Source organism: Arachis hypogaea, chromosome 15 (assembly GCF_003086295.3).
Source record: "Arachis hypogaea cultivar Tifrunner chromosome 15, arahy.Tifrunner.gnm2.J5K5, whole genome shotgun sequence".
NCBI lineage: Eukaryota > Viridiplantae > Streptophyta > Magnoliopsida > Fabales > Fabaceae > Arachis > Arachis hypogaea.
Genome location: NC_092050.1, coordinates 118275807 through 118289570, shown reverse-complemented (window position 1 = coordinate 118289570; position 13764 = coordinate 118275807). Strand labels below are relative to the sequence as shown.

The following is a 13764-nucleotide window of genomic DNA, read 5'->3' as shown; positions in this document are numbered from 1 at the left end:
TTGAAGAGGAAGCTAAGAGAAGCTAAAGTACTACACTCTGGAGAGGACTTTACAGAAATTTTCGAAAAAGAAGAAGACATAGCCAAACCCAATAACAATGGTGGAGATGCAAGGAAGATGCTTGGTGACTTTACTGCACCATCTTCTGACTTCTATGGAAGAAGCATCTCAATTCCTGCAATTGGAGCAAACAACTTTGAGCTTAAGCCTCAATTAGTTTCTCTAATGCAGCAGAATTGCAAGTTTCATGGACTTCCATTAGAAGATCCTCATCAGTTCTTAGCTAAATTCTTGCAAATCTGTGACACTGTTAAGACCAATGGGGTTAATCCCGAGGTCTACAGACTTATGCTTTTCCCTTTTGCAGTAAGAGACAGAGCTAGGACATGGTTGGACTCAAAACCAAAAGAAAGCCTGAACTCTTGGGAAAAACTGGTCAATGCTTTCTTGGCCAAGTTCTTTCCACCTCAAAAGTTGAGCAAGCTTAGAGTGAAAGTCCAAACCTTCAGACAGAAGGAAGAAGAATCCCTCTATGAAGCTTGGAAAAGATACAAGCAATTGATCAGAAGGTGTCCTTCTGACATGTTTTCAGAATGGAGCATCATATGTATATTCTATGATGGTCTGTCTGAATTGTCCAAGATGTCATTGGATCACTCTGCTGGAGGATCTCTTCATTTAAAGAAGATGCCTGCAGAAGCCCAGGAAGTCATTGAAATGGTTACAAATAATCAGTTCATATACACTTCTGAAAGGAATCCTGTGAGTAATGGGACAACTCAGAAGAAAGGAGTTCTTGAGATTGATACTCTGAATGCCATACTGGCTCAGAACAAAATATTGACTCAGCAAGTCAATATGATTTCTCAGAGTCTGAATGAAATGCAAGCTGCATCAGGCAGTACTAAAGAAGCCTCCCCTGAAGGAGAAGCTTATGATCCTGAGAATCCTGGAATGGAAGAGGTGAATTACATAGGAGAATCCTATGGAAACACCTATAATCCTTCATGGAGGAATCATCCTAATTTCTCATGGAAGGATCAACAGAAGCCTAATCAAGGCTTCAATAATAATAATGGTGGAAGAAACAGGTTTGGCAATAGCAAACCTTTTCCATCATCTTCTCAGCAACAGACAGAGAATTTTAAGCAGAGCCACTCTGACTTAGCAACTGTAGTCTCTGATATATCTAATACCACTCCCAATTTCATGAATGAAGCAAGGTCCTCCATTAGAAATTTGGAGGCACAAGTGGGTCAGCTGAGTAAAAGAGTTACTGAACTCCCTCCCAGTACTCTCCCAAGCAATACAGAAGAGAATCCAAAAATAGAGTGCAAGGCCATCAATATATCCCACACGGCCGAACTTGGAGAGGAGGGAAAGGTAGTGATTTCTAGTGAGGAAGACCTCAATGGACGTCCACTGGCCTTCAAGGAATTCCCTAATGAGGAACCAAAGGAATCTGAGGCTCATATAGAGACCATAGAGATTCCACTGAACTTACTGTTGCCATTCATGAGCTCTGATGAGTATTCTTCCTCTGAAGAAAATGAAGATATTATTAAAGAGCAAGTTGCTCAGTATCTAAAAGTAATCATGAAGCTGAATGCCAAGTTATTTGGTAATGAGACTTGGGAGGATGAACCTCCATTGCTCATCAATGAACTGAATGATCTGGTTCAACTGAAATTACCTCAAAAGAAAGAGGATCCTGGAAAGTTCTTAATACCTTGTACCATAGGCACCATAACCTTTGAGAAGGCTCTGTGTGACCTTGGTTCAAGTATAAACCTCATGCCACTCTCTGTAATGGAGAAACTAGGAATCTTTGAGGTGGAAGCTGCAAGAATCTCACAAGAGATGGCAGACAATTCAAGGAAACAGACTTATGGACCTGTAGAGGATGTCTTGGTAAAGGTTGAAGGCCTGTACATCCCTGCTGATTTCATAATCCTAAACACTGGGAAGGATGAAGATGAATCCATCATCCTTGGAAGACCCTTCCTAGCCACAGCAAGAGCTGTGATTGATGTGGAGAGAGGAGAGCTAGTCCTTCAACTAAATGAGGACTACCTTGTGTTTAAAGCTCAAGGATCTTCTTCTGTAACCATGGATAGGAAGCATGAAAAGCTTCTCTCAATGCAGAGTCAAACAAAGCCCCCATACTCAACTTCTAAGTTTGGTGTTGGGAGGCCAACATCAAGCTCTGAGTCTCTGTGAAGCTCTCTAAGAGCTTCACTGTCAAGCTATTGACATTAAAGAAGCGCTTGTTGGGAGGCAACCCAATGTTATTTAATTATATTTATTTATTTTCCATTATTATTTTATGTTTTCCTTAGCTTGATGATCATGTGAAGTCACAAAAACAACTGAAAAATCAAAAACAAAATGAAAAACAGCATTAAAAATAGCACACCCTGGAGGACAGGCTTACTGGCATTTAAACGCCAGTAAGGATAGCAGAATGGGCGTTTAACGCCCATCCTGGCAGCATTCTGGGCGTTAAACGCCAGAATAGGCAGCACTCTGGGCGTTTAATACCAGAAAGGGCTGTCTGGCACAGGCTGGCGTTAAATGCCAGAAATGGGCATCTGGCTGGCGTTTAACGCCAGAAATGGGCAGCAGAGTGGCGTTTAACGCCAGGAAAGGTATTAGGACTGGCATTTAACGCCAGGAAAGGTAGCAGAGCTGGTGTTAAACGCCAGATTTGGCACAGAATGGGCGTTTGAATGCCATAATGGTGAAGGGACTCAAATTCCTTGACACCACAGGATCTGTGGACCCCACAGGATCCCCACCTATCCCACCTGTTCTTCTCTCCTCTTCACACTTTTCCATAACACTCTTTCCTAAACACCATTGACCAATCACCTCAATACCTCTTTCCCAAATACCCTTCACCTATCAAATCCTACCCTCTTCCCCACAACCTTTTCACCACTCACATCCATCCATCATTAAACCCCACCTACCTCACCATTCAAATTCAAACCATTTCCCTCCCAAACCCACTCACACATTGCTGAATACCCTATCTCCCTTACCCTATAAATACCCCTCCTTACCACCTTCATTTCCACATATCATACACACTCCACACACCTTGGCCGAACCTACACTCCCCCTCCATCTCCTCCATTTCTTCTTCTTCTACTCCTTTCTTTCTTCTTTTGCTCGAGGACGAGCAAATCTTCTAAGTTTAGTGTGGGAAAAGCTTAAGCTTTTTGTTTTTCCATAACCATTAATGGCACCGAAGGCCGGAGAAACCTCTAGAAAGAGGAAAGGGAAGGCAATTGCTTCCACCTCCGAGTCATGGGAGATGGAGAGATTCATCTCAAAAGTTCATCAAGACTACTTCTATGAAGTTGCGGCCAAGAAAAAGGTGATCCCCGAGGTCTCCTTCAAGCTCAAAAAGAGTGAATATCTGGAGATCCGACATGAGATTCGAAGAAGAGGTTGAAAAATTCTCACCAACCCCATTTAACAAGTCGGAATCTTAATGGTTCAAGAGTTCTATGCTAATGCATGGATCATTAAGAACCATGACCAAAGTGTGAACCCGAACCCAAAGAATTGGCTCACAATGGTTCGGGGGAAATACTTGAATTTTAGTCCGAAAAATGCGAGGTTAGCATTCAACTTGCCTATGATGCAAGGAGATCCTTACCCTTTCACTAGAAGGGTCAACTTTGATCAAAGGTTGAACCAAGTCCTTAGGGACATTTGTGTGGAAGGTGCTCAATGGAAGAGAGATTCAAGAGGTAAGCCGGTTCAACTAAGAAGGCTTGGCCTCAAACCCATGGCTAGGGGATGGTTGGAGTTCATCCAACGCTCTATAATTCCTACTAGCAACCGGTCTGAAGTTACAATAGACCGGGCTATCATGATCCGTAGCATCATGATTAGAGAGGAAGTAGAAGTTCATGAGATCATATCCTTAGAACTCTACAAGGTGGCGGACAAGCCCTCTACTTTGGCAAGATTAGCCTTCCCTCATCTCATTTGTCACCTATGCAATTCAGCTAAAATTGTCATAGAGGAAGACATCCTCATTGAAGAGGACAAGTCCATCACTAAGAGAAGGCTGGAGCAAACAAGAGAGCCCACTCATGGACCTCAACAAGAGCATGAGGAAAGTCCTCATCATGAAATTCCTGAGATGCCTCAAGGGATGCACTTTCCTCCAAAAAACTATTGGGAGCAAATCAACACCTCCTTAGGAGAATTAAGTTCCAACATGGGACAGCTAAGGATTGAGCACCAAGAGCATTCCATCCTCCTCCATAAAATTAGAGAAGATCAAAGAGCCATGAGGGAGGAGCAACAAAGGCAAGGAAGAGACATAGAGGAGCTCAAGCACTCCATAAGATCTTCAAGAGGAAGAACTAGCCGACATCACTAAGGTGGACCCATTCTTTAATTTCTTTGTTCTTATTTTTCTGCTTTTCATTTACTATGCTCTATGTTTATTCATGTTTGTGTCTTTAGTACATGATCATTAGTGTCTAATGTCTATGTCTTAAAGCTATGAATGTCCTATGAATCCTTCACCTTTCTTAAATGAAAAATGTTTTTAATTACAAAAGAATAAGAAGTACATGGTTTTGAATAATATCTTGAAATTAGTTTAATTATTTTGATGTGGTGGTGATGAGCGGATAATTTATACGCTTTTTGGCATTGTTTTTACATAGCTTTTAGTATGATTTAGTTAATTTTTAGTATATTTTTCTTCGTTATTAAATAAAAATCACATTTTTGGACTTGACAATGAGTTTGTGTGTTTTTCTGTGATTTCAGGTATTTTCTGGCTGAAATTGAGGGACTTGAGCAAAAATCAGATTCAGAGGTTGAAGAAGGACTGCAGATGCTGTTGGATTCTGATCTCCCTGCACTCAAAGTGGATTTTCTGGAGCTACAGGAGTCCAAATGCTGTGCTCTTAATTTCGTTGGAAAGTAGACATCTAGGGCTTTTCAGCAATATATAATAGTCCATACTTTGCCCGAGTTTAGATGACGCAAACTGGTGTTCAATGCCAGCTCTCTGCCCTATTCTAGAGTTAAACGCCAGAAACAGGTTGCAAAGCAGAGTTAAACGCCAGAAATAGGTTACAAACTGGCGTTTAACTCCAAGGAAGACCTCTACACGTGAAAGTTTCAATGCTCAGCCCAAGCACACACCAAGTGGGCCCGGAAGTGAATTTCTACATCATTTACTCATTTCTATAACCCTAGTAACTAGTTTAGTATAAATAGAACTTTTTACTATCATCTTAGGAGATCTTTGATTAGTTTTATGCTATCTTAGACCTTTATGGGGGCTGGCCATTCGGCCATGCTTGGACCTTGTTCTTATGTATTTTCAACAGTAGAGTTTCTACACACCATAGATTAAGGTGTGGAGCTCTGCTGTTCTTCATGAATTAATGCAAAGTACTACTGTTTTTCTATTCAATTCAAGCCTATTTCTTCTCTAAGATATTCATTCGCACTCAAGAACATGATGAATGTGATGATTATGTGACGCTCATCATCATTCTCACTTATGAACGCGTGCCTAACAAACACTTCCGTTCTACATGCAAACAAGCTTGAATGTGTATCTCTTTGTATTCTGATCGAGAGATCAGAGTCTTCGTGGTATAGGCTAGAACTATTGGTGGTCATTCTTGAGGTCCGAAAAGTCTAAACCTTGTCTGTGGTATTCTGAGTAGGATCCGGGAAGGGATGGCTGTGACGAGCTTCAAACTCGCAAGTGCTGGGCGTAGTGACAGACGCAAAAGGATTACTAAATCCTATTCCAGTATGATCGAGAATCGACAGATGATTAGCCGTGCGGTGACAGCACATTTTGGACCATTTTCACTGAGAGGACAGGATGTAGCCATTCACAACGGTGATGCCCAACATACAGCTTGCCATAGAAAGGAGTATGAATGATTGGATGAAGACAGCAGGAAAGCAGAGGTTCAGGAGGAACGAAAGCATCTCTATACGCTTATCTGAAATTCTCACCAATGACTTACATAAGTATCTCTATCCCATTTTACGTTTTATATATCTTTTAATTATTAAAACTCTATAACCATTTGAATCCGCCTGACTGGGATTTACAAGGTGACCATAGCTTGCTTCAAGCCGACAATCTCCGTGGGATCGACCCTTACTCATGTAAGATTTATTACTTGGACGACCCAGTGCACTTGCTGGTAGTTGTGCGAAGTTGTGACAAAGAACTAAGATTAAGAACGTGCCTATTGAGTTTTTAGTGCCGTTACCAAGGAATGAACGATCACGATTTCGTGCATCAAGTTTTTGGCGCCGTTGCCGGGGATTGTTCGAGTTTGGACAACTGACGGTTCATCTTGTTGCTCAGATTAGGTAATTTTATTTTATTTTTAAGCTTTGTTATCTCTTATTTTCGAAAATAATACAAAAAAAAAATTCTTCTTTTTCATTTTTCCCAAAATAATTTTTGAAAAAACCAAAAAAAAATTCTTATAAAATCATAAAAATCAAAAAATTTTATGTTTCTTGTTTGAGTCTAGTGTTAATTTGTAAGTTTGGTTTCAATTGCATTTTTTTAATTTTTCTTAAAATTTTCAAAAAATTCATGCATGTGTTCTTCATGATCTTCAAGTTGTTCTTGATGATTTTCTATGTTTGATCTTTAATTTTTTTTGTTTTCTGTCTTTTCTTGTTTTTCATATGCATTTTCAATTTGTTAGTGTCTAAAGTTTGAAAATTTCTAAGTTTGGTGTCTTGCATGTTTTTCTTTTCTTAAAAATTTTCAAAAATAAGTCTTGATGTTCATCTTGATCTTTAAAGTGTTCTTGGTGTTCATCTTGACATTCAAAGTATTCTTGCATGCATTGTATGTTTTGATTCATAATTTCTATGTTTTGTGTCAATTTTGTGTTTTTCTCTCTCATCATTAAAAATTCAAAAATCAAAAATATATCTTTCCTTGTTTTACTCATAAATTTCAATTTCAAAATTCTATCTTTTCAAATCTTTTTCAAAAATCAAATCTTTTTCATTTATTTTTATATATTTTCGAAATTTTTTTAAAAAAATTGATTTTCAAAATCTTTTTCCTATTCTTACTTCATATTTTCGAAAATCTCACTAACATTTAATTTTTAGATTCAAAATTTTCAAGTTGTTACTTGCCTATTAAGAAAGGTTCAATCTTTAAATTTTAAAATTATATCTTTTTGTTTCTTGTTAGTCAAGTAATCAACTTTAATTTTCAAAATCATATCTTTTTAATTTTCAATCATATCTTTTTGATTGCTAATTTCAAAATCTTTTTCAAAATCAAATCTTTTTAATTTCTTCTTCAATCATATCTTTTTTTAATAAATTGCAATCATATCTTCTCAATCAAATCTTTTTCAAAATAATTTCAATCATTTCAATCATATCTTTTTCAAAAATCAAATTTCAAAATTCTTTCTAACTTATTATCTTTTCAAAAATTAATTTTCAAATCTTTTTCAATTAACTACTTGACTTTTTGTTTGATTTTAAAAGTTTTCTATTTCAATCATATCTTTTTCAAAACTCCTAACTACTTTTCTCTCTCCAATTTTCGAAAATCACTAACTTTTTTTTCAAAATTCTTTTTAATTAACTAATTATTTTAAATTTCAATTTTATTTTATTTCTTTTTATATTTTCGAATTCTAATTAATTAATATAATAAAAACAAAAATATTTTCCTTTTATTTTAATTTGAAATTCGAATTCTTCATCTTCTCTCTTCTCCATTCTACTCTCCTATTCTTCTCCTCTTCTACTTACATAAAGGAACCTCTATACTATGACATAGAGGATTCCTCTTCTTTTCTGTTCTCTTATTTTTCATATGAGCAGGAACAAGGATAAGAACATTCTTGTTGAAGCTGATCCTGAACCTGAAAAGACTCTGAAGAGGAAGCTAAGAGAAGCTAAAATACAACACTCTGAAGAGGACTTTACTGAAATTTTCGAAAAAGAAGTTGAGATGGCCAAAACCAATAACAATGGTGGAGGTGCAAGGAAGATGCTTGGTGACTTTACTGCACCAAATTCCAACTTACATGGAAGAAGCATCTCAATCCCTGCCATTGGAGCAAGCAAATTTGAGCTAAAGCCTCAATTAGTTTCTCTGATGCAACAGAATTGCAAGTTTCATAGACTTCCATCAGAAGATCCTTTTCAGTTCTTAACTAAATTCTTGCAAATCTGTGATACTGTTAAGACCAATGGGGTTGACTCCGAAGTCTACAGTCTTATGCTTTTCTCGTTTGCTGTAAGAGACAGAGCTAGAATATGGTTGGACTCTTAACCTAAAGATAGCCTGAACTCTTGGGATAAGCTAGTCACGGCTTTCTTAGCCAAGTTCTTTCCTCCTCAAAAGCTTAGCAAGCTTAGAGTAGATGTTCAAACCTTCAAACAGAAAGAAGGTGAATCCCTCTATGAAGCTTGGGAGAGATATAAGCAACTGACAAAAAAGTGTCCTTCTGACATGCTTTCAGAATGGACCATCCTGGATATATTCTATGATGGTCTGTCTGAATTATCAAAGATGTCATTGGACCATTCTGCAGGTGGATCTATTCACCTAAAGAAAATGCCTGCAGAAGCTCAAGAACTCATTGACATGGTTGTAAATAACTAGTTCATGTACACTTCTGAAAGGAATCCTGTGAGTAATGGGACTGATAAACCCATATTTCATGAGTTCTTTTGTGCTTAATTTGAGTGATTTATACAATCCTTCACCTGCTTATTCACATTAATTGCATGGTTTTACTCTCCCTTCCTTATTATGTCATATTGTGAAAAAACATGTTTCCTAAGCTTTAAAAATTAATTATTTTAATTACCTTTATTTCCATTCGATGCCGTGATCAGTGTGTTGAGTAGTTTCAGATTTTCTAAGGCAGAATGACTTAAAGGATGGAAAAGGAAACATACTAAAATGGAAGGAGAAAGCAAAATGGAGCTTTAAGGAAACTGGTATCCACGCGATCGCATGGATGACGCGATCGCGTGCCAAGCACGAATCAGCAGCGACGCGGCCGCATGACTGACGCGACCGCGCACCTTAAGCAGAACGCATATGACGCGGTCACATGACTGACGTGACCGCGTGGCAAGGAAAAGATCCAAATGACGCCACCGCGTGACCCACGCGGACGCGTGACAGAGGCCACGCATCAGAATTTACAAAATACGCCCCCAGCGAATTCTGAAGCCCTTTTTGGCCCAGATCCAAGTACAGACAGCATAGACCAGAGGTTATAAAGTGTGGGAATGCACCCATTCAAGGAGAGCTTGCATATTTTACCTTTCAATAATTTAGATTTAGTTGAGAGGGAGATCTTCTCTCTCTCTTTTAGGATTTACGATTTCTTCTTGTTTTAAGAGTAACTCTGGATCCCAGGTTTAATGTTCTTTTATTTTAGTTTTACTTCTATTTATTTATTCCAACATTTGAATTGATTATTATAATTTGATCTAAGAATTCTTCCATGTTACAGACTATTATTTGAATTAATGATAATTGAGGTATTTTCAGTTTATGATTGTTCTCTTTGATTTAAGTTACCATTGCTTCCCATCTAAGGACATTTTTATTATTCTAGCAATTTTACTTTTTCCCCTTTTGGTTCTGGTTAAGAATTTAGTAACTCAACAGTTATTAAACTCAACATAATTGATAATCGTTATCTTGCTAATTGAGCTGAACTTAAGTAATCCCAACTTTTTCTTAGGAAATAAATAGGATTCAAAGGTCAATTTAATTAGTCCCTTGACTTTCCTTGCCCTGGTACAGGTTGATCAAGTGGAGTTTAGATTCAAATTTCATTATAGTTGAGAGAGATAACTATGTTGGACCTCCAACTTCTCTTACCTTGCCAAAAGTTTGCTTTACAGTATTTATTTATTTTTAATTGCCATTTACTTTACCTGTCATTCAAATTACTTGCTTCTCATCTTCTAAACCCCGATTACAACCTCTATAGCCAATAATAAGAACATACTTCCTCACAGTTCCTTGAGAAGACGACCCGAGGTTTGAATACTCGGTTAACAATTTCTAAAGGGGTTTGTTACTTGTGACACCCAAAACGTTTGTACGAAGGGATTCTTGTCGGTTTAGAGACTATATCTACAACGCAACTGTTTCTATGAATCTCTTTACTGGTAAAAAGCCTCTCGTCAAAATGGCGCCGTTGCCGGGGAACTGCTAACGTGTGCCTTATTATTGGTTATTGTAAATATTTTTCTTTTGCTTGTTTATTTATTTTTGTTTTTCCTTTTTATCTTTATTTGCTGCTATGAACTCTCATCCCTCTCGCTTTGAGTTTGGTTCTAATGTTGTTAAGGGAAATAGAAGTTACAGCAGGAATGTGCATCAAGGTCAGACCAATCAAGGATGGATAGAACCAAGAGGATCTAATCAACCCTTTTGGCAGCAACACCCTCCGAGATATCCTGGACAAAGACCATTCCACAATGCATACCCAGCTGAAAGACATGGTGGACAACCTTGTAACTACCAACAAGCCCCACCCCGTACATATAAACCACCCTTTCAACATAACCTTGAACCACCACACTCACAAGCTTCTCTTCACCATTCACCACCATATGATCCATCCTTAGCCCAATACCAATCCATTCGCTCCCAATCACCACCACTTTCCTTTGTAGCATGTCCAAGTCCAGCAACCCAAGAAGCAGAGGATCGCCTAAGAGAAACAGTAATTAAATTTCAAACAACCATTAAACAACTGGAGCAAGCGATGATTCAATGGGCTTCTAGGCGCTCAAATATACAAGGATCAACCACAGCTCCATGTGGACAGCCCAATGAAGAGCATAGCATGAAGGAAGTGCCAGAAACTCCAGTGGACAAGACAGAGCATGAATTTGTACTGGAACAATTAGAAGAAGCTGTCTTTGTTCAAGAAGAAGAGTTGGTTGAAGATCTAGGAGATGCTGAACCTCCATGGGAATCCAGAATTGAGGAAAACTCCGTCCAGGATGCTACAGTTGATGCTAAGGAGGATATTTCTCCAAGCCAAATCATTTATGAAGAATTAGACGGAATAATCCAAGAAACAAATTCCCTTGATGATGATAGTCACAAGTCTAGCTCTCTTAGTGATGAACTTGCATCTGCAAGTGAATTCTCTGAGATCGAAGAATCTTCCCCAAGTGAATATGAAGATGATGCAGAGGTAGATTTCTCTCAACCTCCAATCTATGACTCAAGTGATGAGGAAGACACAGAAGACTTTGACCAGGACACAGATACAATTGAAGATCTTTGCAAAGAAGTGGAGGAATTCACAGAAGAGCACAAGGAAACGGAACTTGCAGAACCACCAAAAACACCTATCCCAAGGCCATTACCACCTAATACAAGTTTCAAGTGGGTACAATCCTTAACATATAACTTTACTTGTTCACTTGAATATGGTTTGCTTGAAACAGATGGCCAGCTTAGAGCTCTCTGCGGCTTTAAGAGTAAGAGGGAAATGGCTCGTACTTAGAGCTGGTGCACAAGGTTCAATAAGGTTCCACGCTTCACTTCGAAGTACACGGATTGGTATCATGCTCAATCACATAGATCACGGAAAATTTTTGGTCACCAAGGTGAGATTCTACTTTTTAACCCGCCCGAATGGAGACATGTAGATTAAGACGGAGGCGGATTTAAAAGCAAGGCATGGAATCCTGGAGTTTATTCTGACATTTGTCATCCCGGGAGCCTAACAATATATTTAAAGCTGTTCGAAAGCTTTGCGTGCTTAGTTTGGGACCCCGGAGGCTATTGGCATTCCAAGCACTGGTGGAGATTTTTGGACGAATTTAAATATAAGCCACCATAACAGGATACCCCTCCAATGTCCAACTTAAGGACTTTAACTAAAAGTGCTAGGATGGAGACAACCCACCATGGTATGGTCGCTTCTTTTTCAATTTATTTCTTGTTAATTGCTTTCATTTTTTTTTCAAATTAGTTTATTAAACCTGGAATCATGCATAGCATTCATGTTAATCATTGCATTCTGCATTTCTCATGCATATATATATATATATATATATATATATATATATATATATATATATATATATATATATATATATATATATATAAAGGGGATGCACGACGCGACTGCATGCCCCATGCGATCGCGTCATATCGCGAAAAACACCACCCGCGCGATCGCGTGACCCACGCGGCCGCGTGATATATATATCGGCGTAAGAATCCAACAAACAGAAAGTTAGGCTGGAATCGTGCGGCCCTTGTGCGTTTCGCACAAATTGGCCCACGCGATCGCATGCCCCATGCGACCGCGTCACTTGCACAATACCAATCCCACGCGACCGCGTGAGCGACGCGATCGCGTCGCATGGATTGCACATCACCCCAAAAGGAGACAGAGAGTTGCGCTAAAACGGCGCTGGAGCCGTGCGTTTAGCACGAATTCCAGCGACGCGATCGCGCGACCCACGCGATCGCGTCACCCTTCCTTCCCCCCTCTCATGCGATCGCGCGCCCCACGCGATCGCGTCACTCCCATTCTCACCCCAACCACGCGACCGCGTGCCCCACGCGGCCGCGTGGATTCGAAAATATAACCCCCCCAGCCCGCGAACCCTATCAGTCGCGAGCCCCCCTCACCCCCAACCCTCTTCTCCCTCTCCGCTCCCTCTCCCTCCAACCACCACCCAGCACCACCCAGCCGCCACCGCTGGCCACCCAGACGCCGCCGCCACCCCGGACGTCGCCGCCGCAACCCCTCCCCTCCCTTCTTCTCCCTTCTTCCTCTCTCCTCCCCTCTCCACCACTGCCTCCGCGACCACCGCCCCCCCCCACCGCCGGCCACCCAGCTGCGCTTTCTCCCCCCATCCTCCGCCACCCACCCGCGAACCCCCCCTTCTTCTATCACTAACCCTAAACCCTCCCTCCGCCACAAACCACCTCAGCCGCCACCGCAACACCGCGCCGGACGCCGCCGCAACCACCTTCTTCCCCGTTCCACCCCTCCCGCCTACCAGGTTCCGCAAAACGCGACCCCCTTTTATCCGTTCGTCATTTTTTCTGTACTTTTTTCCGTTTCTGTTCATCATTAGGATAGATAGATATACATGCTGTAGTGGATTTTTAGGTTGTTAGGTAGCTTAGGCTCTGGTTATTGGATCTAGGTCTGTTTACTTGCACTGTTCCTGTTTATGTTTTATCATAACTGCAATTTTGCTGTTCCTGTGACCTCGTTCATATGTTGTGATTTCTTGCAATTGCTGCTTTTTACTCTTAATTTTCCTGTTTCTATTCATTGCTGGTAACTGCAGCTAGTTTTTAAATTCATATAAACTGCTATGATTGCTGTTTATTTTCCGGGATAATCCAATTTTAGCCGGAATGCTGCCCAAATTTTAAAAAAAAAAATTTTTCATTCATGTTTTGGTTTGGCATTTCTGAACTCTGTTTTACTCTGCTTTACCCAAACCATTTCATGAATGCTATGGCAGACATTCTTCTCCTCTTTGATTTCCTGGTTCATAAACTGCATTTGTGATTCACTGATTCCAATTTTTGCTTTCTTTATTTCTATTCGAATCAGCATCACCTTGTTTTCCTTGTTCGATTATAAGTACTTCTATTCTTACCTGTGAATCCTTGTTATATGGAATTTTTCTATGCCACTTACTTTAACCCGCACTTTACTAACTCCCTAATTTTATTTACTAATT

At 39.7% G+C, this 13764-nt stretch overlaps 1 non-coding gene across 1 annotated transcript; it reads right to left on the bottom strand.

Annotated features, from left to right (window-relative positions):
• Positions 1–8410: 8410 nt before the first annotated feature.
• Positions 8411–8518, bottom strand: LOC112752388 (small nucleolar RNA R71). Its single transcript, XR_003176827.1, has one exon. It is a non-coding gene; the product is annotated as a small nucleolar RNA R71 (small nucleolar RNA).
• Positions 8519–13764: the final 5246 nt, after the last annotated feature.